General features: G+C 33.6%; 2 long non-coding RNA genes across 2 annotated transcripts; both read left to right on the forward strand.

Annotated features, from left to right (window-relative positions):
- The first annotated feature begins 5,151 nt into the window (after positions 1 to 5,151).
- Positions 5,152 to 5,932, forward strand: LOC121637475. The gene is made up of 2 exons (XR_006009853.1): positions 5,152 to 5,379; positions 5,540 to 5,932. It is a non-coding gene; the product is annotated as an uncharacterized LOC121637475 (long non-coding RNA).
- A 10,882-nt stretch (positions 5,933 to 16,814) lies between these two features.
- LOC121637476 lies at positions 16,815 to 17,595 on the forward strand. The gene is made up of 2 exons (XR_006009854.1): positions 16,815 to 17,042; positions 17,203 to 17,595. It is a non-coding gene; the product is annotated as an uncharacterized LOC121637476 (long non-coding RNA).
- The last annotated feature ends 7,789 nt before the right edge of the window (positions 17,596 to 25,384 follow it).

Consider the following 25,384-nt stretch of genomic DNA (forward strand, 5'->3'; position numbering starts at 1 on the left):
TCACAGAAAAACTAGACTCCACATCTATGAGTCACAACTGTCTGTTCGTTAGTACTATTACTTTGAAAATTCTGGACAGTTGTGATTTTTACGAAACACAGAGAGAAGATAAAATACAATTTTCACAGCGAATAATTAAGAAAGTGTTGGCTGAACTAAAACAAACCATCAAACCAGCCAAGAATAAAATCAACAAAATTTGCAAAAAAGTTTTGGATGATCTAAAGTGGAGGTTTAAAAGCAAGGGGAATTTGAAAATGCTCCTGTATCTACAAGACCCAGATGTGGCAACAGTTATTGGTGATTGTATGTCGTACCACATAGTGTACTCTGGTGAGCCGATAGATGATTTCGGACAACTAAAAGTACTAGGCAAAATTTCCTTTATAATTGCAGTGACGGTGTTATCATTGTCATTCCTGTTGTGACCAGTGATGGGAATAACGGAGTTAAAATAAACGCCGTTACTAACGCCGTTGCCTTTTTTAGTAACGAGTAATCTAATTAATTACTTTTTCTATCGTTACAACGCCGTTACCATTACCAAAATGCCGTTACTACAAGTTACTGAGTGAAGCTACGAAGTGGTCGTCCCACTTGGTTTAACGCTAGCTTGGCTCCCCTGTAGTGAAAACAGGGGTAAGCGATTAAGTAATGATGATTGGAGGAAAATTTTATAAGCCAATCAGAGACACCAGGTGGGCGGATGTTTACACACAAACCCAGCACATAGAAGCACACACACAAAAAAATCAGAGATGGCGAGTCCGGAGTCTCAGGGAAAGACGGCGTTTTCGAGGTGGAAATGATGAAGAAAATTCTTGAAGTACAGTTGTACCAGTTGTGGTCTTTTGAGGTGCAATAAATATTAAAACGTCTGTTCAGGTACCAGTCTTTGCTGTTCTACTCTATGCACCTGGCCTGTGAAACCTGTTCTGAAAAAAATCAAACTTCTTTGACATTTTTAAACTTTAAAAAAGTAATGAAATAGTTACTTTCCCTGGTAACTAGTTATTTTTATAGTGGAGTAACTCAGTTACTAACTCAGTTACTTTTTGGGAGAAGTAACTAGTAACTGTAACTAATTACTTTTTCAAAGTAACGTGCCCAACACTGGTTGTGACTATAACTTTGATTTAACTGGTTTGTTTATGCACCACCCTAACTAACGAGGTGTAACAGGGAGGCGTGTTGTGGTAATGAATGAATGAATGAATGAAAAATACTTTATTAATCCCAAAGGGAAATTCAATAGAGCAATTAGCTCAGTTAGCCGGATAAAGCTGCCACAAGGTTGACAAATTCACAGCAGCACTGGTACTGAAGATTCCACAGTGCGTGCTGGGAACAACAAATTAAAAAACACAACAAATTAAAAAACACAACAACAAATTAAAGAACACAACAACAAATAAAAAAACACAACAACAAATTAAAAAACACAACAACAAATTAAAGAACACAACAACAAATTAAAAAACACAACAACAAATTAAAAAACACAACAACAAATTAAAAAACACAACAACAAATTAAAGAACACAACAACAAATTAAAAAACACAACAACAAATTAAAGAACACAACAACAAATTAAAAAACACAACAACAAATTAAAAAACACAACAACAAATTAAAGAACACAACAACAAATTAAAAAACACAACAACAAATAAAAAAACACAACAAATTAAAAAACACAACAACAAATTAAAGAACACAACAACAAATTAAAAAACACAACAACAAATTAAAAAACACAACAAATTAAAAAACACAACAACAAATTAAAGAACACAACAACAAATTAAAAAACACAACAACAAATTAAAAAACACAACAACAAATTAAAGAACACAACAACAAATTAAAAAACACAACAACAAATTAAAAAACACAACAAATAAAAAAACACAACAACAAATTAAAGAACACAACAACAAATTAAAGAACACAACAACAAATAAAAAAACACAACAAATTAAAAAACACAACAACAAATTAAAGAACACAACAACAAATTAAAAAACACAACAACAAATTAAAAAACACAACAAATTAAAAAACACAACAACTTAAAATAACACGACAACTTAAAAAACACAACAACAAATTAAAGAACACAACAACAAATAAAAAAACACAACAAATTAAAAAACACAACAACAAATTAAAGAACACAACAACAAATTATGAAAACACAACAAATTAAAAAACACAACAACGAATTAAAAAACACAACAAATTAAAAAACACAACAACTTAAAATAACACGACAACTTAAAAAACACAACGACAAATAAAAAAAAACACAACAACAAATTAAAAAACACAACGACAAATTAAAAAACACAACGACAAATTAAAAAACACAACAACAAATTAAAAAACACAACAACAAATAAAAAAAACACAACAACAAATTAAAAAACACAACGACAAATTAAAAAACAACGACAAATTAAAGAACACAACAACAAATTAAAAAACACAACAACAAATTAAAAAACACAACAACAAATTAAAAAACACAACAACAAATTATGAAAACACAACAACAAATTATGAAAACACAACAACAAATTATGAAAACACAACAACAAATTAAAAAACACAACAACAAATTATGAAAACACAACAACAAATAAAAAAACACAACAACGAATTAAAGAACACAACAACAAATTAAAAAACACAACAACAAATTAAAAAACACAACAACAAATTAAAAAACACAACAACAAATTATGAAAACGCAACAACAAATTATGAAAACACAACAAATTAAAAAACACAACAACGAATTAAAAAACACAACAAATTAAAAAACACGACAACTTAAAATAACACGACAACTTAAAAAACACAACGACAAATTAAAAAAAAACACAACGACAAATTAAAAAAAAACACAACGACAAATTAAAAAACACAACAAATTAAAAAACATGACAACTTAAAATAACACGACAACTGTGGCTTCAAGAAATATCTAGTATCAGAGACACTCCACAACCTAAGCATGGAGAAATTATTATTTTGCTTATGTATTTAGTAACTCTCTTGCATTAGCGGTTGTCTAGATGTTAGCACGGTGGTCGACAACTGGCTACCGCCAAAAATATTTTGCCCTCCAGATTAAAATGATTTTTAAAAAAATTAATAAACAGATTGCAAGAGTTATATATCAGATTGCAGAGACAAGGTGCTGTTTACAGCACTGTGTTAAAAGAACAGCGTGGCCCAAGTAAGGTCGAGCTGGAAAGGGAGAGAGACGTAAAGGGGAGGGGAGCGGTGGGAACATCTGAGCAGAGAAAGCTAAGCTAGCTGTGAGAAACTACTTGTTTAGCGATGTTTTGCTCCCAGCTTTAGCAATACAGTTTTTCTCGAATGCTAAAACACATTTCACAAATGTTTCCTCCATGTTCCCCAATGTCTAAACACAACACCCTTTTCTAAAGCTACATAAACACAACCACGCCTTCAAACTTCAAAGCTCAAACTTCCACACCAAAAGAGCAGCTCGAAGCTTTCACAAATGTAAACACTATACACATCATTACACACTACAGCAAAACAATTGAAAACACAATGCTCAATTTGTGAGACGGGTCTTTGTTTCATAACTGCCAATGCATATTTTTAGAAACTTTACAGTAACAGATCTTCTTAGATCTCTGCAGAGGATTAGGCATTTAGATTTGTGAGTTTCATATGAAGAGTATAAATCTATAGAAAATACTGCATGTACACTACTGTAACACGACTCAATGCAGAATCTATTGCACACAACAGTACTCTTGAAAACATGATCAGGGTGTGAAGGTTTTTTATTGACATTGTCCCAAATGATCACATAAATGTGATGTGCGGGCCCAGGATGGTGTTGGCAGAGCAGGAGGATGTCTCTTAGCTCCTCTAGAAAGTTGAGGAGACGTTGGGTGTTGTAAGACCCAAGGACAGCATGCCGGTGGACAAGCCCTGATAATGCTGGCCACGGTGAACCTACTCAGGTTTGGACAGACTCTTAGCCCTGCCACAGCCATTGTCATGCCATGGACAATGACATGGTCAATGACTGTTGCTCGCATCTCGTCCGTAATGATGGTGCGAGGTTGTCCTGCTCTCCGTCCTGGACCTCCTCCTCTCCCCCCTGCATCTTCTCCTCTCCCTTGTTGGCCTTCTCCTCTTCCTCCTCTGACTCAAATTCCTTTTCCCCTGACTCTGCCTTCATCCATTTTGTTTGTTTGGGATCTTCAGCAAACTGTGCACTCTGAACTTGCTTTTATACATGTGGTCACGGCATTACCAACAAGTGTCTTCAATTTTGAGTTGTTGTGTGTAATGAATGACGCCAGGTGTGTTCATTGTGTTCAAATATTGCTGACTGTGGCAAGCATTTTGCATCTTATGAGCTTTCATTTGAGAATATGAGCAGAGTTCTTTTGCAACTTGTGTTTTAGCAAGGACAAATGTGTTTAGATTTATGCGAACGGAGGATTGTGTTTTGTGAATTGTGTCTTCATGAGAAATGTGTTTATGATATTGGAAAATGATGGCTAGATTTAGTAAATGTGTTTAGACAACTGGTCATTTGGTTTAGGGGATTGGCTTTTGTGTTTTAGCATTTGAGAAAAACTGTAAACACAACACAGCCCTTCTAGTTCCAGCAGACTTTCGTGTCTGCTTCACCACTGCTGGGTAAAGTGAACTAACCCTGCAAAATTCCAAAGGACGAGAAATATATTTATTTATTTTTTTAGCTGCTGTGTACATGCATGTATGTGTTTATACACTACCGTTCAAAAGTTTGGGGTCACTTCCCTATTGAATCCCATGGCAAAGTGACCCCAAACTTTTGAACGGTGGTGTATATATATATATATATATATATATATATATATACAGAGAGAGAGAGAGACTCACACACAGCCCTCAAATTTATTCATACCTGTCCATTCCTGACATTGTGAAACCCTTATGTATTTAATAAAATGGTGATCGAGCACCATCCCTGCAATATTATGAGCATTAACAACTTCTTACTTAATCAGACAAAGTTTGCTAGCTTTTTTTCTTTCAGATGATAACTTCGTGTTTTGTCCCCTTCTGGTTTAATCAAAATTAAAAGAAATGCAAATCCTTAATGTATCTATCCTTAACAGATTCAAAGATGGACTGGCGAGTCTTCAGTTTTTTGCTGCACTGCAGCAGCATTCCAGTGTTCTGGTCCCAGTCTTATGCTTCTCCGCCAAAGCCCTGACTGCTTCAGATGTGGAGAACATGTTCAAACCAGAGCTCAGCCCAGAAGGAAACAACAGTCGGGAGAAGGAGGGCAAAACACTTGGCTTTTGGGCAGATTATCTCCTTGATTCTTAAGGTTTGTATATACAGGATTTTGTTTTTTGTTTTCTTATTGAAAATGTGTTCATAAATTGTAGGTTTTAGTTTTAATGAAAAGAAAACAGATATAAGGAAATGAATTTTCATTAATAAGAGTAAAAAAAAAAAGCACTATAATTTAGACCACCTTTTTTCAGAGAAAGTGATGGCTGTGTCCCTGGAAGATCTGATGTTTGCCACAGGCCTGGCAGCACTTCCACCAGCAGGCATGACTCCACCTCCACACGTTCAGTTTTTAAGTGATTCGCCGTTTCCAGTTGCAAACACCTGTGCAAATACATTGAAGCTTCCTCTCTTGGGATCCTACAGTGTCTTTAAGGAAAATATGGACTTTGGAATACAAAATGCTCCAGGATTTGGATGTTTTTAAATGTTTATGGCTACAAGTGTCAGCTCAACTGCTGTTGACACTTCTTTTGCGAAGCTACCTTTGTAACACATTTGTAATAAGCAAATTAACAGTTTTGTTACACATTTAGCAATTTCTTGGTTCTGAGCTTGTGTGTACAATAAACAAATGTTAACACAAATGCTGTTTACAAAATTTTATTTAGAATGGCAAGTGTAAAGTTTTTCCTAATAGTTTAGATTGTACAAAAGGTTTGGTTTTATCCATACCTGTCACTGTATGTAGAGATGAATATGATCAATATCTCTTGTTAATTTGGCAACAAGGACAGGAAACACATAAAACTTAAAATGGGTTCAAGTTTTGGTCTAAAACCCAGATATGTCTTTCAGAGCTAAATACAGTTCTGAAGCTAATTCCTAGTCTTGTGGCTGCTGTAGTCCATTTTGCTGTGCAGCCTGTTGTAGGTATTCTTCAATGTTTGGATCACCACGCAGTCCATGTGCTTGCCTAGCTTCAGGGAACACATCCAGTTCCCTCTCCTCAACAGCAAATCCACAGTCCCTTGAACAGTATCTGCAAAATCAATTTGGAGTTGAGAATAAAACAAAGGGATTTTTAGCATTTATTACAAACAGTTTGAAAAGTCAGATTTGTTTGCTGTTAATAATAATAATAAGTTAATAGCAGTGACAGCTTATAAAACAGCCATATTTTACCCATGTGTACAATGATCAACATATCTTCCAGCTTAAGCTATAAAATGACCCTTTGCATTTTTGTATAATCCAAAAAGTTACTCCATTTTGTGAAGATGCAAATTACCTGTGAGGTAAGAGATGAAGTTCACTTGGAATCCACCAGGACATGATGTAAGTCTGCTTGGCCGCATCCTGTGTTTGTTCCAGAGGTCTTTGCATTCATCCAGGTGTTTCTGCAGAACACTAGTGAAGCAGAATCTTAGCAAGCATTGGTGTTCATGGCTTCCATTGAAGTTTCAAGAGTCACTCAGGTCTCCAAACAAGTCCATCCAAAACTGAGACCTGAAGATACATTAGATTCAAAGGAGCTTTATTCTTGTTCAATGTATGGTCATTTAAGAAATGTCTCCTCTATTCTATTTGAGGTCATATTTAAAATATGCTACAAATTAACAAACTAATGATTTTTACTTTTCCAGGCAGTACTCTTTACAATGAAACCACTCATTTTGACCAAGTAATTGCTAATGGTAAATAGTTCATTTAGGTAGCAAATACCATATGGAATGGCACAACAAAACTCAGTAATGATCAGCTTCCATTGTAAATCTCTTCTACCAGTACAAATGTACCCACCTTCCTCTTCTGAGAAAAGACCACCATGACTCGATGAGCTGATTTCCTGTTGATGATCCATAACTGTGGCTTGATGACCCAGCATAATAGTCTGTGTGCACATGACCCAGGTACATTGTGTTGCTGCCATAGTGCCATTCTCCGTCCCAAGGTCTGTTCGTAGCCTCATTGGTATCACACCAAGACTCTTGACACAGTTAATATAATTGTGAGCAATGACACTCAGATTGTTGTTTGTTGTTCCACAAACAAGCCACATCATTCTTCTTGAAAATCCATCAATACAACCGAAAAGGGCCAAGCCAAAGGGCTTCAGTTTGTCGTAGCCATCAACATGTATGGGGGTATTTTTCTATCTTTAATCAAGAGCGCAATTGTTTGCTTTGAGAGCAAGATTTCTGGTTTTCACACTCAAATATCATCCTGCTCGCTCTCAAAACTCTGCTCTCACACTCAGAAAGTCCCTCTTGCTTTCAAATATATTGTTCTTCCTTTCGAAACTCTGCGCTCAGACTCGGTCTCTTTCCCTCACACTCAGACACTTTCTCTGCGCACTCAAAACTTCTGCTCTTGGATATTTTTTCCTCTCTCTTGGGTTGCAGAAAGAGCTGTCTGTCAAACCTCCTCCAGCCAACAGAATACGAGCTAATTCGAGCAAATGGTCCTCACCTTCTTCAGGGTGCGCTTGTTTTACTTGACACAGTGACTCCACACTCTTAGCCCACATTTTGTTTGAATATAAACTATTTAGTAGTGACTAATTATCATTTTATGTTTTGTATAACAGTTTCTCATTAATAAAACAAATAAGTTGTTTGTTGAGTTTTGAAAATAGCCCCGCCCCCTCTGACAGAAACGTAACATGTTGAGTTTTCTTTGCTAATCATTATTATTACACTGCACAATGTAGAAAACTATTAGAAAAAATCATCTACTTTTAGATTATATTTCATTTTCTAAGGTTCCTAATGTTCATTAAATCAAAAGAACAGCATTTGTCATTGTGTGTATTAAACACATTAAACATAATGACTTCATTTCATCACAGTGGACAGCAGCATTGTTTGTGTGTGTTGTGTTAATTTGCTGCTTTTTGTTAACTTTCTATCTCTAAATTAGATGTACTGAATATAATAGCCTCATACAGGAGGAGCTGAATGTAATACCTATATTTATATGAGGTTCATGAAAGATTCTATGCATTGTTGGAATCAGTGTATAAGACATTCAAACAATAAAACCCATCTTGTGTACTTAATTTGCACTTTAATTTTCTATAGTGATTTTGTGGACACCTTCTGTGTTTGCGCATCAGATTGCCTTGCCTTAACAGACACAATGCCACTCCAACACATACACACACACACACACACACACACACACACACACACACACACACACACACACACACATATAAATATATATATATATATATATATATATATATATTTATAACAGCTCTGTACCTGCTTCCTTCTGTGCAGTTAGCAGACCACAACATTTCACCATCATACCTGTGAAACAAGGAAACGTCATACGTCATTGTTTTCTGTTAAAGGAACAACAGGAATAACCTGTACTCAGTGGCTTGCAACAATATTCACCTGTTGGATTTTTTTTTTCTATGTATGTGTTTTAACCTGTAATTTAAATGAGTTTTGGGGGATTAAAAAAAAAAAAGATCTAGGAAAAAGGAAAAAAAAAAAAAAAAAAAAAAAAAACAACAACACATATGGACCATGATTACACTATTCATCCTAAGTTGTCAGAGACTTCATAGCATTTGGTAGATCCACATGCAGCCACAACAGCTTGGTACCTCCTCCTTGTGCTGGTCACCAGCTTGGTCACATTTTGAAGTTGGATAGCATCCCATTCCTCAACCAGGAGTTGTTGAATGTCAGGCAGCATGGCTGTGTTGATGGCCAGAAACACCACGTTAAATCAAACAAGTTTTCAATTGGGGTTGAGGTCTGGAACCCCAGCAGGCCACCTGTTTTCTAAGGTATATTGCTTTTATGAGCTCCTTTAGATAAAATTTCATACTTGTTCTTATTTGTTCTTAGGTTTTGTTATTTATTATATATGTTGGCTGATTTCTGGATCGTGCCTCAGCTGACTCTTCAGAAGGATAGACAGACTCCAGTAGTATGGAGGACATAAAGTGACACAATGAATTAATTAACTATATCATTCAGTAATTACCTAAATGTGTCATTAAATAATTAAAATGATAATGAAATACATAAATGTGTTATTAAATAATTAAAATGATAATGAAATACATAAATGTGTTATTAAATAATTAAAATGATAATGAAATACATAAATGTGTTATTAAATAATTAAAATGATAATGAAATACATAAATGTGTTATTAAATGTATCATTAATTAATTAAAATACAAATTAATATATGTAAAAACATATATAATTATTTCACTATTTAATTAATTATTTATCTATTTCATTATTTCACTATTTAATTAATTATTTATCTATTTAATTAATTATTTAACTATTTAATTATTTATCTATTTCATTATTTCACTATTTAATTAATTATTTATCTATTTAATTAATTATTTCACTATTTAATTAATTATTTATCTATTTCATTATTTCACTATTTAATTAATTATTTATCTATTTAATTAATTATTTAACTATTTAATTATTTATCTATTTCATTATTTCACTATTTAATTAATTATTTATCTATTTAATTAATTATTTAACTATTTAATTATTTATCTATTTCATTATTTCACTATTTAATTAATTATTTATCTATTTAGTTAATTATTTATCTATTTAATTAATTATTTAACTATTTAATTAATTATTTCATGGTCCACTGCCATAATCATTCATTTATTTTATCTGTCAGCCTAGCCCATCAAACTCAAGCCCATCAAGCTTATTGATAACAATAAAAAGTGTCATTATTTTTTTAACACATAAAAATATACTACATATATATGTGTATGTATATATATAGCCTATATATATAGTAACTTTCCAGATCTGTTCCATTTTTATATTAAATAATCAATGCAATAACTATCATGTAGGCTGAATCAAGCCCCTTCATTGTACTTCTGTTTGCGACCTTCATATGCCAGAGGAGGGCGCAACCTTGGAAGATTAAGTCCGTTTTGTATTTGGGACATCATTTAGTTGTTTTGTGTGATTAAAACATGAATGGTGTGGGTGAATACTCGATTCTTATTTGGCTGTAGGGTGTCCATATGGACACCTATAAAAGAAGTTCCGGTCAAATAGCCTTATTGTTGTAAATTATTGATTTAATGCTAGTTGGTAACTGTGGCAACAGAAACCCGCCGGGCTGCAGACACGCCAGATCACGTCTGTGACGGCGCATCGTTGTGAAAGCAGCTTGCAGGCTTATTGGGATCTGAATTTGTATTTCAGATCTGAATTTGAATTTCAGATCTGAATTTGAATGGAGAGAAATGAAACTGAACTATGAAAATGAATTAGGGAATGAATTTTTTTCAAATACAAAAGTTTCAACTTTACCAATATACACATTCAAAAAACAAAGATTCAATATCAAATATGGTCATTTGGATTCAGTTTTTTAAAGCAATTATTCAAACAGGCATATTCAGATTCAAATTGAATGATTCAAATTCAAATATAAAGAATTCAGATTCGCTCCCCAGTGGCACAAAGCTTATCCCATACACAACTTACTCGCAATTTATGAAGCTGGTTGGCTGTTGTTTTCTAACAGTAATTCTTCTGTATAGTAAACTTGTCAAGTTAATGTATTTATCCATTATCACGTCTTATCTTGAGTCACAAGATAAGCTTAGAAGTTCTTGAAAATCTCCGTCGATGTATTCAAATCTCGCTCTGTCAATGACTTCTGCAATGCAAGTTGAGCTTTACTGCAAGAAGGACATGCACACTAACTCTATTTGTTAATCATCCTCTTATGTATCCTAATTAAAATCTTTGGAAATAACAAAATGTTCCTCCCAAGATTACCAGTTTTCCCATGGAATTAGGACTTAAGTCTAAATGCATGAATGAATTTACACATGGTAATTAATAAAACACGTTATTGCAGCAGGTTTTAATATTTATGCTCTGAGAGTAGTCTAATATGTAAAAGGCAAAAAGCAAGTGGAAAGGCTATATATTACTTTAAATTATGCAAACATTATGAGCTGACACCAAACTTTTATTGCACACGTACAAAATATATAACAAAACAGGGCACTTTGTACATATATCAATATCTAACTCAAAATAATTAACCAAGATAGCGTGTGTCTGTTTTTTTTTTATTTTTTTTTTTAGCGTGCGTCTGTTACCAACCCAAACATGTGTTGCCATGACGTCAAATGATGTCATCACATCATGACACATCTGATCAAAAGAAAAGTTATTCCTTTGTGACGTGTATCGTGTTCTAAATAATACCTCCCTTCAAAACTTTCCACATTTAACATTTCACCTTACACTGTCAAGATGAAGAAAAGTAAAGCCGTGCTCGATGAAAAAACCAAGAAAATGCCAAAGAAATGTTTAGATTTCACAGAAAAACTAGACTCCACATCTATGAGTCACAACTGTCTGTTCGTTAGTACTATTACTTTGAAAATTCTGGACAGTTGTGATTTTTACGAAACACAGAGAGAAGATAAAATACAATTTTCACAGCGAATAATTAAGAAAGTGTTGGCTGAACTAAAACAAACCATCAAACCAGCCAAGAATAAAATCAACAAAATTTGCAAAAAAGTTTTGGATGATCTAAAGTGGAGGTTTAAAAGCAAGGGGAATTTGAAAATGCTCCTGTATCTACAAGACCCAGATGTGGCAACAGTTATTGGTGATTGTATGTCGTACCACATAGTGTACTCTGGTGAGCCGATAGATGATTTCGGACAACTAAAAGTACTAGGCAAAATTTCCTTTATAATTGCAGTGACGGTGTTATCATTGTCATTCCTGTTGTGACCAGTGATGGGAATAACGGAGTTAAAATAAACGCCGTTACTAACGCCGTTGCCTTTTTTAGTAACGAGTAATCTAATTAATTACTTTTTCTATCGTTACAACGCCGTTACCATTACCAAAATGCCGTTACTACAAGTTACTGAGTGAAGCTACGAAGTGGTCGTCCCACTTGGTTTAACGCTAGCTTGGCTCCCCTGTAGTGAAAACAGGGGTAAGCGATTAAGTAATGATGATTGGAGGAAAATTTTATAAGCCAATCAGAGACACCAGGTGGGCGGATGTTTACACACAAACCCAGCACATAGAAGCACACACACAAAAAAATCAGAGATGGCGAGTCCGGAGTCTCAGGGAAAGACGGCGTTTTCGAGGTGGAAATGATGAAGAAAATTCTTGAAGTACAGTTGTACCAGTTGTGGTCTTTTGAGGTGCAATAAATATTAAAACGTCTGTTCAGGTACCAGTCTTTGCTGTTCTACTCTATGCACCTGGCCTGTGAAACCTGTTCTGAAAAAAATCAAACTTCTTTGACATTTTTAAACTTTAAAAAAGTAATGAAATAGTTACTTTCCCTGGTAACTAGTTATTTTTATAGTGGAGTAACTCAGTTACTAACTCAGTTACTTTTTGGGAGAAGTAACTAGTAACTGTAACTAATTACTTTTTCAAAGTAACGTGCCCAACACTGGTTGTGACTATAACTTTGATTTAACTGGTTTGTTTATGCACCACCCTAACTAACGAGGTGTAACAGGGAGGCGTGTTGTGGTAATGAATGAATGAATGAATGAAAAATACTTTATTAATCCCAAAGGGAAATTCAATAGAGCAATTAGCTCAGTTAGCCGGATAAAGCTGCCACAAGGTTGACAAATTCACAGCAGCACTGGTACTGAAGATTCCACAGTGCGTGCTGGGAACAACAAATTAAAAAACACAACAAATTAAAAAACACAACAACAAATTAAAGAACACAACAACAAATAAAAAAACACAACAACAAATTAAAAAACACAACAACAAATTAAAGAACACAACAACAAATTAAAAAACACAACAACAAATTAAAAAACACAACAACAAATTAAAAAACACAACAACAAATTAAAGAACACAACAACAAATTAAAAAACACAACAACAAATTAAAGAACACAACAACAAATTAAAAAACACAACAACAAATTAAAAAACACAACAACAAATTAAAGAACACAACAACAAATTAAAAAACACAACAACAAATAAAAAAACACAACAAACTAAAAAACACAACAACAAATTAAAGAACACAACAACAAATTAAAAAACACAACAAATTAAAAAACACAACAACAAATTAAAGAACACAACAACAAATTAAAAAACACAACAACAAATTAAAAAACACAACAACAAATTAAAGAACACAACAACAAATTAAAAAACACAACAACAAATTAAAAAACACAACAAATAAAAAAACACAACAACAAATTAAAGAACACAACAACAAATTAAAGAACACAACAACAAATAAAAAAACACAACAAATTAAAAAACACAACAACAAATTAAAGAACACAACAACAAATTAAAAAACACAACAACAAATTAAAAAACACAACAACAAATTAAAAAACACAACAAATTAAAAAACACAACAACTTAAAATAACACGACAACTTAAAAAACACAACAACAAATTAAAGAACACAACAACAAATAAAAAAACACAACAAATTAAAAAACACAACAACAAATTAAAGAACACAACAACAAATTATGAAAACACAACAAATTAAAAAACACAACAACGAATTAAAAAACACAACAAATTAAAAAACACAACAACTTAAAATAACACGACAACTTAAAAAACACAACGACAAATAAAAAAAAACACAACAACAAATTAAAAAACACAACGACAAATTAAAAAACACAACGACAAATTAAAAAACACAACAACAAATTAAAAAACACAACAACAAATAAAAAAAACACAACAACAAATTAAAAAACACAACGACAAATTAAAAAACAACGACAAATTAAAGAACACAACAACAAATTAAAAAACACAACAACAAATTAAAAAACACAACAACAAATTAAAAAACACAACAACAAATTATGAAAACACAACAACAAATTATGAAAACACAACAACAAATTATGAAAACACAACAACAAATTAAAAAACACAACAACAAATTATGAAAACACAACAACAAATAAAAAAACACAACAACGAATTAAAGAACACAACAACAAATTAAAAAACACAACAACAAATTAAAAAACACAACAACAAATTAAAAAACACAACAACAAATTATGAAAACGCAACAACAAATTATGAAAACACAACAAATTAAAAAACACAACAACGAATTAAAAAACACAACAAATTAAAAAACACGACAACTTAAAATAACACGACAACTTAAAAAACACAACGACAAATTAAAAAAAAACACAACGACAAATTAAAAAAAAACACAACGACAAATTAAAAAACACAACAAATTAAAAAACATGACAACTTAAAATAACACGACAACTGTGGCTTCAAGAAATATCTAGTATCAGAGACACTCCACAACCTAAGCATGGAGAAATTATTATTTTGCTTATGTATTTAGTAACTCTCTTGCATTAGCGGTTGTCTAGATGTTAGCACGGTGGTCGACAACTGGCTACCGCCAAAAATATTTTGCCCTCCAGATTAAAATGATTTTTAAAAAAATTAATAAACAGATTGCAAGAGTTATATATCAGATTGCAGAGACAAGGTGCTGTTTACAGCACTGTGTTAAAAGAACAGCGTGGCCCAAGTAAGGTCGAGCTGGAAAGGGAGAGAGACGTAAAGGGGAGGGGAGCGGTGGGAACATCTGAGCAGAGAAAGCTAAGCTAGCTGTGAGAAACTACTTGTTTAGCGATGTTTTGCTCCCAGCTTTAGCAATACAGTTTTTCTCGAATGCTAAAACACATTTCACAAATGTTTCCTCCATGTTCCCCAATGTCTAAACACAACACCCTTTTCTAAAGCTACATAAACACAACCACGCCTTCAAACTTCAAAGCTCAAACTTCCACACCAAAAGAGCAGCTCGAAGCTTTCACAAATGTAAACACTATACACATCATTACACACTACAGCAAAACAATTGAAAACACAATGCTCAATTTGTGAGACGGGTCTTTGTTTCATAACTGCCAATGCATATTTTTAGAAACTTTACAGTAACAGATCTTCTTAGATCTCTGCAGAGGATTAGGCATTTAGATTTGTGAGTTTCATATGAAGAGTATAAATCTATAGAAAATACTGCATGTACACTACTGTAACACGACTCAATGCAGAATCTATTGCACACAACAGTACTCTTGAAAACATGATCAGGGTGTGAAGGTTTTTTATTGACATTGTCCCAAATGATCACATAAATGTGATGTGCGGGCCCAGGATGGTGTTGGCAGAGCAGGAGGATGTCTCTTAGCTCCTCTAGAAAGTTGAGGAGACGTTGGGTGTTGTAAGACCCAAGGACAGCATGCCGGTGGACAAGCCCTGATAATGCTGGCCACGGTGAACCTACTCAGGTTTGGACAGACTCTTAGCCCTGCCACAGCCATTGTCATGCCATGGACAATGACATGGTCAATGACTGTTGCTCGCATCTCGTCCGTAATGATGGTGCGAGGTTGTCCTGCTCTCCGTCCTGGACCTCCTCCTCTCCCCCCTGCATCTTCTCCTCTCCCTTGTTGGCCTTCTCCTCTTCCTCCTCTGACTCAAATTCCTTTTCCCCTGACTCTGCCTTCATCCATTTTGTTTGTTTGGGATCTTCAGCAAACTGTGCACTCTGAACTTGCTTTTATACATGTGGTCACGGCATTACCAACAAGTGTCTTCAATTTTGAGTTGTTGTGTGTAATGAATGACGCCAGGTGTGTTCATTGTGTTCAAATATTGCTGACTGTGGCAAGCATTTTGCATCTTATGAGCTTTCATTTGAGAATATGAGCAGAGTTCTTTTGCAACTTGTGTTTTAGCAAGGACAAATGTGTTTAGATTTATGCGAACGGAGGATTGTGTTTTGTGAATTGTGTCTTCATGAGAAATGTGTTTATGATATTGGAAAATGATGGCTAGATTTAGTAAATGTGTTTAGACAACTGGTCATTTGGTTTAGGGGATTGGCTTTTGTGTTTTAGCATTTGAGAAAAACTGTAAACACAACACAGCCCTTCTAGTTCCAGCAGACTTTCGTGTCTGCTTCACCACTGCTGGGTAAAGTGAACTAACCCTGCAAAATTCCAAAGGACGAGAAATATATTTATTTATTTTTTTAGCTGCTGTGTACATGCATGTATGTGTTTATACACTACCGTTCAAAAGTTTGGGGTCACTTCCCTATTGAATCCCATGGCAAAGTGACCCCAAACTTTTGAACGGTGGTGTATATATATATATATATATATATATATATATATATATATATACAGAGAGAGAGAGAGACTCACACACAGCCCTCAAATTTATTCATACCTGTCCATTCCTGACATTGTGAAACCCTTATGTATTTAATAAAATGGTGATCGAGCACCATCCCTGCAATATTATGAGCATTAACAACTTCTTACTTAATCAGACAAAGTTTGCTAGCTTTTTTTCTTTCAGATGATAACTTCGTGTTTTGTCCCCTTCTGGTTTAATCAAAATTAAAAGAAATGCAAATCCTTAATGTATCTATCCTTAACAGATTCAAAGATGGACTGGCGAGTCTTCAGTTTTTTGCTGCACTGCAGCAGCATTCCAGTGTTCTGGTCCCAGTCTTATGCTTCTCCGCCAAAGCCCTGACTGCTTCAGATGTGGAGAACATGTTCAAACCAGAGCTCAGCCCAGAAGGAAACAACAGTCGGGAGAAGGAGGGCAAAACACTTGGCTTTTGGGCAGATTATCTCCTTGATTCTTAAGGTTTGTATATACAGGATTTTGTTTTTTGTTTTCTTATTGAAAATGTGTTCATAAATTGTAGGTTTTAGTTTTAATGAAAAGAAAACAGATATAAGGAAATGAATTTTCATTAATAAGAGTAAAAAAAAAAAGCACTATAATTTAGACCACCTTTTTTCAGAGAAAGTGATGGCTGTGTCCCTGGAAGATCTGATGTTTGCCACAGGCCTGGCAGCACTTCCACCAGCAGGCATGACTCCACCTCCACACGTTCAGTTTTTAAGTGATTCGCCGTTTCCAGTTGCAAACACCTGTGCAAATACATTGAAGCTTCCTCTCTTGGGATCCTACAGTGTCTTTAAGGAAAATATGGACTTTGGAATACAAAATGCTCCAGGATTTGGATGTTTTTAAATGTTTATGGCTACAAGTGTCAGCTCAACTGCTGTTGACACTTCTTTTGCGAAGCTACCTTTGTAACACATTTGTAATAAGCAAATTAACAGTTTTGTTACACATTTAGCAATTTCTTGGTTCTGAGCTTGTGTGTACAATAAACAAATGTTAACACAAATGCTGTTTACAAAATTTTATTTAGAATGGCAAGTGTAAAGTTTTTCCTAATAGTTTAGATTGTACAAAAGGTTTGGTTTTATCCATACCTGTCACTGTATGTAGAGATGAATATGATCAATATCTCTTGTTAATTTGGCAACAAGGACAGGAAACACATAAAACTTAAAATGGGTTCAAGTTTTGGTCTAAAACCCAGATATGTCTTTCAGAGCTAAATACAGTTCTGAAGCTAATTCCTAGTCTTGTGGCTGCTGTAGTCCATTTTGCTGTGCAGCCTGTTGTAGGTATTCTTCAATGTTTGGATCACCACGCAGTCCATGTGCTTGCCTAGCTTCAGGGAACACATCCAGTTCCCTCTCCTCAACAGCAAATCCACAGTCCCTTGAACAGTATCTGCAAAATCAATTTGGAGTTGAGAATAAAACAAAGGGATTTTTAGCATTTATTACAAACAGTTTGAAAAGTCAGATTTGTTTGCTGTTAATAATAATAATAAGTTAATAGCAGTGACAGCTTATAAAACAGCCATATTTTACCCATGTGTACAATGATCAACATATCTTCCAGCTTAAGCTATAAAATGACCCTTTGCATTTTTGTATAATCCAAAAAGTTACTCCATTTTGTGAAGATGCAAATTACCTGTGAGGTAAGAGATGAAGTTCACTTGGAATCCACCAGGACATGATGTAAGTCTGCTTGGCCGCATCCTGTGTTTGTTCCAGAGGTCTTTGCATTCATCCAGGTGTTTCTGCAGAACACTAGTGAAGCAGAATCTTAGCAAGCATTGGTGTTCATGGCTTCCATTGAAGTTTCAAGAGTCACTCAGGTCTCCAAACAAGTCCATCCAAAACTGAGACCTGAAGATACATTAGATTCAAAGGAGCTTTATTCTTGTTCAATGTATGGTCATTTAAGAAATGTCTCCTCTATTCTATTTGAGGTCATATTTAAAATATGCTACAAATTAACAAACTAATGATTTTTACTTTTCCAGGCAGTACTCTTTACAATGAAACCACTCATTTTGACCAAGTAATTGCTAATGGTAAATAGTTCATTTAGGTAGCAAATACCATATGGAATGGCACAACAAAACTCAGTAATGATCAGCTTCCATTGTAAATCTCTTCTACCAGTACAAATGTACCCACCTTCCTCTTCTGAGAAAAGACCACCATGACTCGATGAGCTGATTTCCTGTTGATGATCCATAACTGTGGCTTGATGACCCAGCATAATAGTCTGTGTGCACATGACCCAGGTACATTGTGTTGCTGCCATAGTGCCATTCTCCGTCCCAAGGTCTGTTCGTAGCCTCATTGGTATCACACCAAGACTCTTGACACAGTTAATATAATTGTGAGCAATGACACTCAGATTGTTGTTTGTTGTTCCACAAACAAGCCACATCATTCTTCTTGAAAATCCATCAATACAACCGAAAAGGGCCAAGCCAAAGGGCTTCAGTTTGTCGTAGCCATCAACATGTATGGGGGTATTTTTCTATCTTTAATCAAGAGCGCAATTGTTTGCTTTGAGAGCAAGATTTCTGGTTTTCACACTCAAATATCATCCTGCTCGCTCTCAAAACTCTGCTCTCACACTCAGAAAGTCCCTCTTGCTTTCAAATATATCGTTCTTCCTTTCGAAACTCTGCTCTCAGACTCGGTCTCTTTCCCTCACACTCAGACACTTTCTCTGCGCACTCAAAACTTCTGCTCTTGGATATTTTTTCCTCTCTCTTGGGTTGCAGAAAGAGCTGTCTGTCAAACCTCCTCCAGCCAACAGAATACGAGCTAATTCGAGCAAATGGTCCTCACCTTCTTCAGGGTGCGCTTGTTTTACTTGACACAGTGACTCCACATTCTTAGCCCACATTTTGTTTGAATATAAACTATTTAGTAGTGACTAATTATCATTTTATGTTTTGTATAACAGTTTCTCATTAATAAAACAAATAAGTTGTTTGTTGAGTTTTGAAAATAGCCCCGCCCCCTCTGACAGAAACGTAACATGTTGAGTTTTCTTTGCTAATCATTATTATTACACTGCACAATGTAGAAAACTATTAGAAAAAATCATCTACTTTTAGATTATATTTCATTTTCTAAGGTTCCTAATGTTCATTAAATCAAAAGAACAGCATTTGTCATTGTGTGTATTAAACACATTAAACATAATGACTTCATTTCATCACAGTGGACAGCAGCATTGTTTGTGTGTGTTGTGTTAATTTGCTGCTTTTTGTTAACTTTCTATCTCTAAATTAGATGTACTGAATATAATAGCCTCATACAGGAGGAGCTGAATGTAATACCTATATTTATATGAGGTTCATGAAAGATTCTATGCATTGTTGGAATCAGTGTATAAGACATTCAAACAATAAAACCCATCTTGTGTACTTAATTTGCACTTTAATTTTCTATAGTGATTTTGTGGACACCTTCTGTGTTTGCGCATCAGATTGCCTTGCCTTAACAGACACAATGCCACTCCAACACATACACACACACACACACACACACACACACACACACACACACACACACATATAAATATATATATATATATATATATATATATATATATATATATATATATATATATATATATATATATTTATAACAGCTCTGTACCTGCTTCCTTCTGTGCAGTTAGCAGACCACAACATTTCACCATCATACCTGTGAAACAAGGAAACGTCATACGTCATTGTTTTCTGTTAAAGGAACAACAGGAATAACCTGTACTCAGTGGCTTGCAACAATATTCACCTGTTGGATTTTTTTTTTCTATGTATGTGTTTTAACCTGTAATTTAAATGAGTTTTGGGGGATTAAAAAAAAAAAAGATCTAGGAAAAAGGAAAAAAAAAAAAAAAAAAAAAAAAACAACAACACATATGGACCATGATTACACTATTCATCCTAAGTTGTCAGAGACTTCATAGCATTTGGTAGATCCACATGCAGCCACAACAGCTTGGTACCTCCTCCTTGTGCTGGTCACCAGCTTGGTCACATTTTGAAGTTGGATAGCATCCCATTCCTCAACCAGGAGTTGTTGAATGTCAGGCAGCATGGCTGTGTTGATGGCCAGAAACACCACGTTGAATCAAACAAGTTTTAAATTGGGGTTGAGGTCTGGAACCCCAGCAGGCCACCTGTTTTCTAAGGTATATTGCTTTTATGAGCTCCTTTAGATAAAATTTCATACTTGTTCTTATTTGTTCTTAGGTTTTGTTATTTATTATATATGTTGGCTGATTTCTGGATCGTGCCTCAGCTGACTCTTCAGAAGGATAGACAGACTCCAGTAGTATGGAGGACATAAGGTGACACAATGAATTAATTAACTATATCATTCAGTAATTACCTAAATGTGTCATTAAATAAGTAAAATGATAATGAAATACATAAATGTGTTATTAAATAATTAAAATGATAATGAAATACATAAATGTGTTATTAAATAATTAAAATGATAATGAAATACATAAATGTGTTATTAAATGTATCATTAATTAATTAAAATACAAATTAATATATGTAAAAACATATATAATTATTTCACTATTTAATTAATTATTTATCTATTTCATTATTTCACTATTTAATTAATTATTTATCTATTTAGTTAATTATTTATCTATTTAATTAATTATTTAACTATTTAATTAATTATTTCATGGTCCACTGCCATAATCATTCATTTATTTTATCTGTCAGCCTAGCCCATCAAACTCAAGCCCATCAAGCTTATTGATAACAATAAAAAGTGTCATTATTTTTTTAACACATAAAAATATACTACATATATATGTGTATGTATATATATATAGCCTATATATATAGTAACTTTCCAGATCTGTTCCATTTTTATATTAAATAATCAATGCAATAACTATCATGTAGGCTGAATCAAGCCCCTTCATTGTACTTCTGTTTGCGACCTTCATATGCCAGAGGAGGGCGCAACCTTGGAAGATTAAGTCCGTTTTGTATTTGGGACATCATTTAGTTGTTTTGTGTGATTAAAACATGAATGGTGTGGGTGAATACTCGATTCTTATTTGGCTGTAGGGTGTCCATATGGACACCTATAAAAGAAGTTCCGGTCAAATAGCCTTATTGTTGTAAATTATTGATTTAATGCTAGTTGGTAACTGTGGCAACAGAAACCCGCCGGGCTGCAGACACGCCAGATCACGTCTGTGACGGCGCATCGTTGTGAAAGCAGCTTGCAGGCTTATTGGGATCTGAATTTGAATTTCAGATCTGAATTTGAATGGAGAGAAATGAAACTGAACTATGAAAATGAATTAGGGAATGAATTTTTTTCAAATACAAAAGTTTCAACTTTACCAATATACACATTCAAAAAACAAAGATTCAATATCAAATATGGTCATTTGGATTCAGTTTTTTAAAGCAATTATTCAAACAGGCATATTCAGATTCAAATTGAATGATTCAAATTCAAATATAAAGAATTCAGATTCGCTCCCCAGTGGCACAAAGCTTATCCCATACACAACTTACTCGCAATTTATGAAGCTGGTTGGCTGTTGTTTTCTAACAGTAATTCTTCTGTATAGTAAACTTGTCAAGTTAATGTATTTATCCATTATCACGTCTTATCTTGAGTCACAAGATAAGCTTAGAAGTTCTTGAAAATCTCCGTCGATGTATTCAAATCTCGCTCTGTCAATGACTTCTGCAATGCAAGTTGAGCTTTACTGCAAGAAGGACATGCACACTAACTCTATTTGTTAATCATCCTCTTATGTATCCTAATTAAAATCTTTGGAAATAACAAAATGTTCCTCCCAAGATTACCAGTTTTCCCATGGAATTAGGACTTAAGTCTAAATGCATGAATGAATTTACACATGGTAATTAATAAAACACGTTATTGCAGCAGGTTTTAATATTTATGCTCTGAGAGTATATGTAAAAGGCAAAAAGCAAGTGGAAAGGCTATATATTACTTTAAATTATGCAAACATTATGAGCTGACACCAAACTTTTATTGCACACGTACAAAATATATAACAAAACAGGGCACTTTGTACATATATCAATATCTAACTCAAAATAATTAACCAAGATAGCGTGTGTCTGTTTTTTTTTTTTTTTTTAGCGTGCGTCTGTTACCAACCCAAACATGTGTTGCCATGACGTCAAATGATGTCATCACATCATGACACATCTGATCAAAAGAAAAGTTATTCCTTTGTGACGTGTATCGTGTTCTAAATAATACCTCCCTTCAAAACTTTCCACATTTAACATTTCACCTTACACTGTCAAGATGAAGAAAAGTAAAGCCGTGCTCGATGAAAAAACCAAGAAAATGCCAAAGAAATGTTTAGATTTCACAGAAAAACTAGACTCCACATCTATGAGTCACAACTGTCTGTTCGTTAGTACTATTACTTTGAAAATTCTGGACAGTTGTGATTTTTACGAAACACAGAGAGAAGATAAAATACAATTTTCACGGCGAATAATTAAGAAAGTGTTGGCTGAACTAAAACAAACCATCAAACCAGTCAAGAATAAAATCAACAAAATTTGCAAAAAAGTTTTGGATGATCTAAAGTGGAGGTTTAAAAGCAAGGGGAATTTGAAAATGCTCCTGTATCTACAAGACCCAGATGTGGCAACAGTTATTGGTGATTGTATGTCGTACCACATAGTGTACTCTGGTGAGCCGATAGATGATTTCGGACAACTAAAAGTACTAGGCAGTATTTCCTTAATAATTGCAATGACGGTGTTATCATTGTCATTCCTGTTGTGACTATAACTTTGATTTATGCACCACCCTAACTAACGAGGTGTAACAGGGAGGCGTGTTGTGGTAAGAGCAATTAGCTCAGTTAGCCGCATAAAGCTGCCACAAGGTTGACAAATTCACAGCAACACTGGTACTGAAGATTCCATAGTGCGTGCTGGGAACAACAAATTAAAAAACACAACAACAAATTAAAGAACACAACAACAAATTAAAGAACACAACAACAAATTAAAGAACACAACAAATTAAAAAACACAACAACAAATTAAAGAACACAACAACAAATTAAAGAACACAACAACAAATTAAAGAACACAACAAATTAAAAAACACAACAACAAATTAAAGAACACAACAACAAATTAAAAAACACAACAACAAATTAAAAAACACAACAACAAATTAAAGAACACAACAACAAATTAAAAAACACAACAACAAATTAAAAAACACAACAACAAATTAAAAAACACAACAAATTAAAAAACACAACAACAAATTAAAGAACACAACAACAAATTAAAAAACACAACAAAAAATTAAAAAACACAACAACAAATTAAAGAACACAACAACAAATTAAAAAACACAACAACAAACTAAAGAACACAACAACAAATTATGAAAACACAACAACAAATTATGAAAACACAACAACAAATTAAAAAACACAACAAATTAAAAAACACAACAACAAATTAAAGAACACAACAACAAATTAAAGAACACAACAACAAATAAAAAACACAACAACAAATTAAAAAACACAACAACAAATTATGAAAACACAACAACAAATTAAAAAACACAACAACAAATTATGAAAACACAACAACAAATTAAAAAACACAACAACAAATTATGAAAACACAACAAATTAAAAAACACAACAACGAATTAAAAAACACAACAAATTAAAAAACACAACAACTTAAAATAACACGACAACTTAAAAAACACAACGACAAATTAAAGAACACAACAACAAATTAAAAAACACAACAACAAATTAAAAAACACAACAACAAATTAAAGAACACAACAACAAATTAAAAAACACAACAACAAATTATGAAAACACAACAACAAATTATGAAAACACAACAACATATTAAAAAACACAACAACAAATTATGAAAACACAACAAATTAAAAAACACAACAACGAATTAAAAAACACAACAAATTAAAAAACACAACAACTTAAAATAACACGACAACTTAAAAAACACAACGACAAATTAAAGAACACAACAACAAATTAAAAAACACAACAACAAATTAAAAACACAACAACGAATTAAAGAACACAACAACAAATTAAAAAACACAACAACAAATTAAAAAACACAACAACAAATTATGAAACCACAACAACAAATTATGAAAACACAACAAATTAAAAAACACAACAACGAATTAAAAAACACAACAAATTAAAAAACACAACAACTTAAAATAACACGACAACTTAAAATAACACGACAACTTAAAAAACACAACGACAAATTAAAAAAAAACACAACGACAAATTAAAAAAAAACACAACGACAAATTAAAAAACACAACAAATTAAAAAACACGATAACTTAAAATAACACGACAACTGTGGCTTCAAAAAATCTCTAGTATCAGAGACACTCCACAACCTAAGCATGGAGAAATTATTATTTTGCTTATGTATTTAGTAACTCTCTTGCATTAGCGGTTGTCTAGATGTTAGCACGGTGGTCGACAACTGGCTACCGCCAAAAATATTTTGCCCTCCAGATTAAAATGATTTTTAAAAAAATTAATAAACAGATTGCAAGAGTTATATATCAGATTGCAGAGACAAGGTGCTGTTTACAGCACTGTGTTAAAAGAACAGCGTGGCCCAAGTAAGGTCGAGCTGGAAAGGGAGAGAGACGTAAAGGGGAGGGGAGCGGTGGGAACATCTGAGCAGAGAAAGCTAAGCTAGCTGTGAGAAACTACTTGTTT

The sequence above is a fragment of the Melanotaenia boesemani genome, chromosome 3, assembly GCF_017639745.1.
Source record: "Melanotaenia boesemani isolate fMelBoe1 chromosome 3, fMelBoe1.pri, whole genome shotgun sequence".
NCBI classification, from domain to species: domain Eukaryota; kingdom Metazoa; phylum Chordata; class Actinopteri; order Atheriniformes; family Melanotaeniidae; genus Melanotaenia; species Melanotaenia boesemani.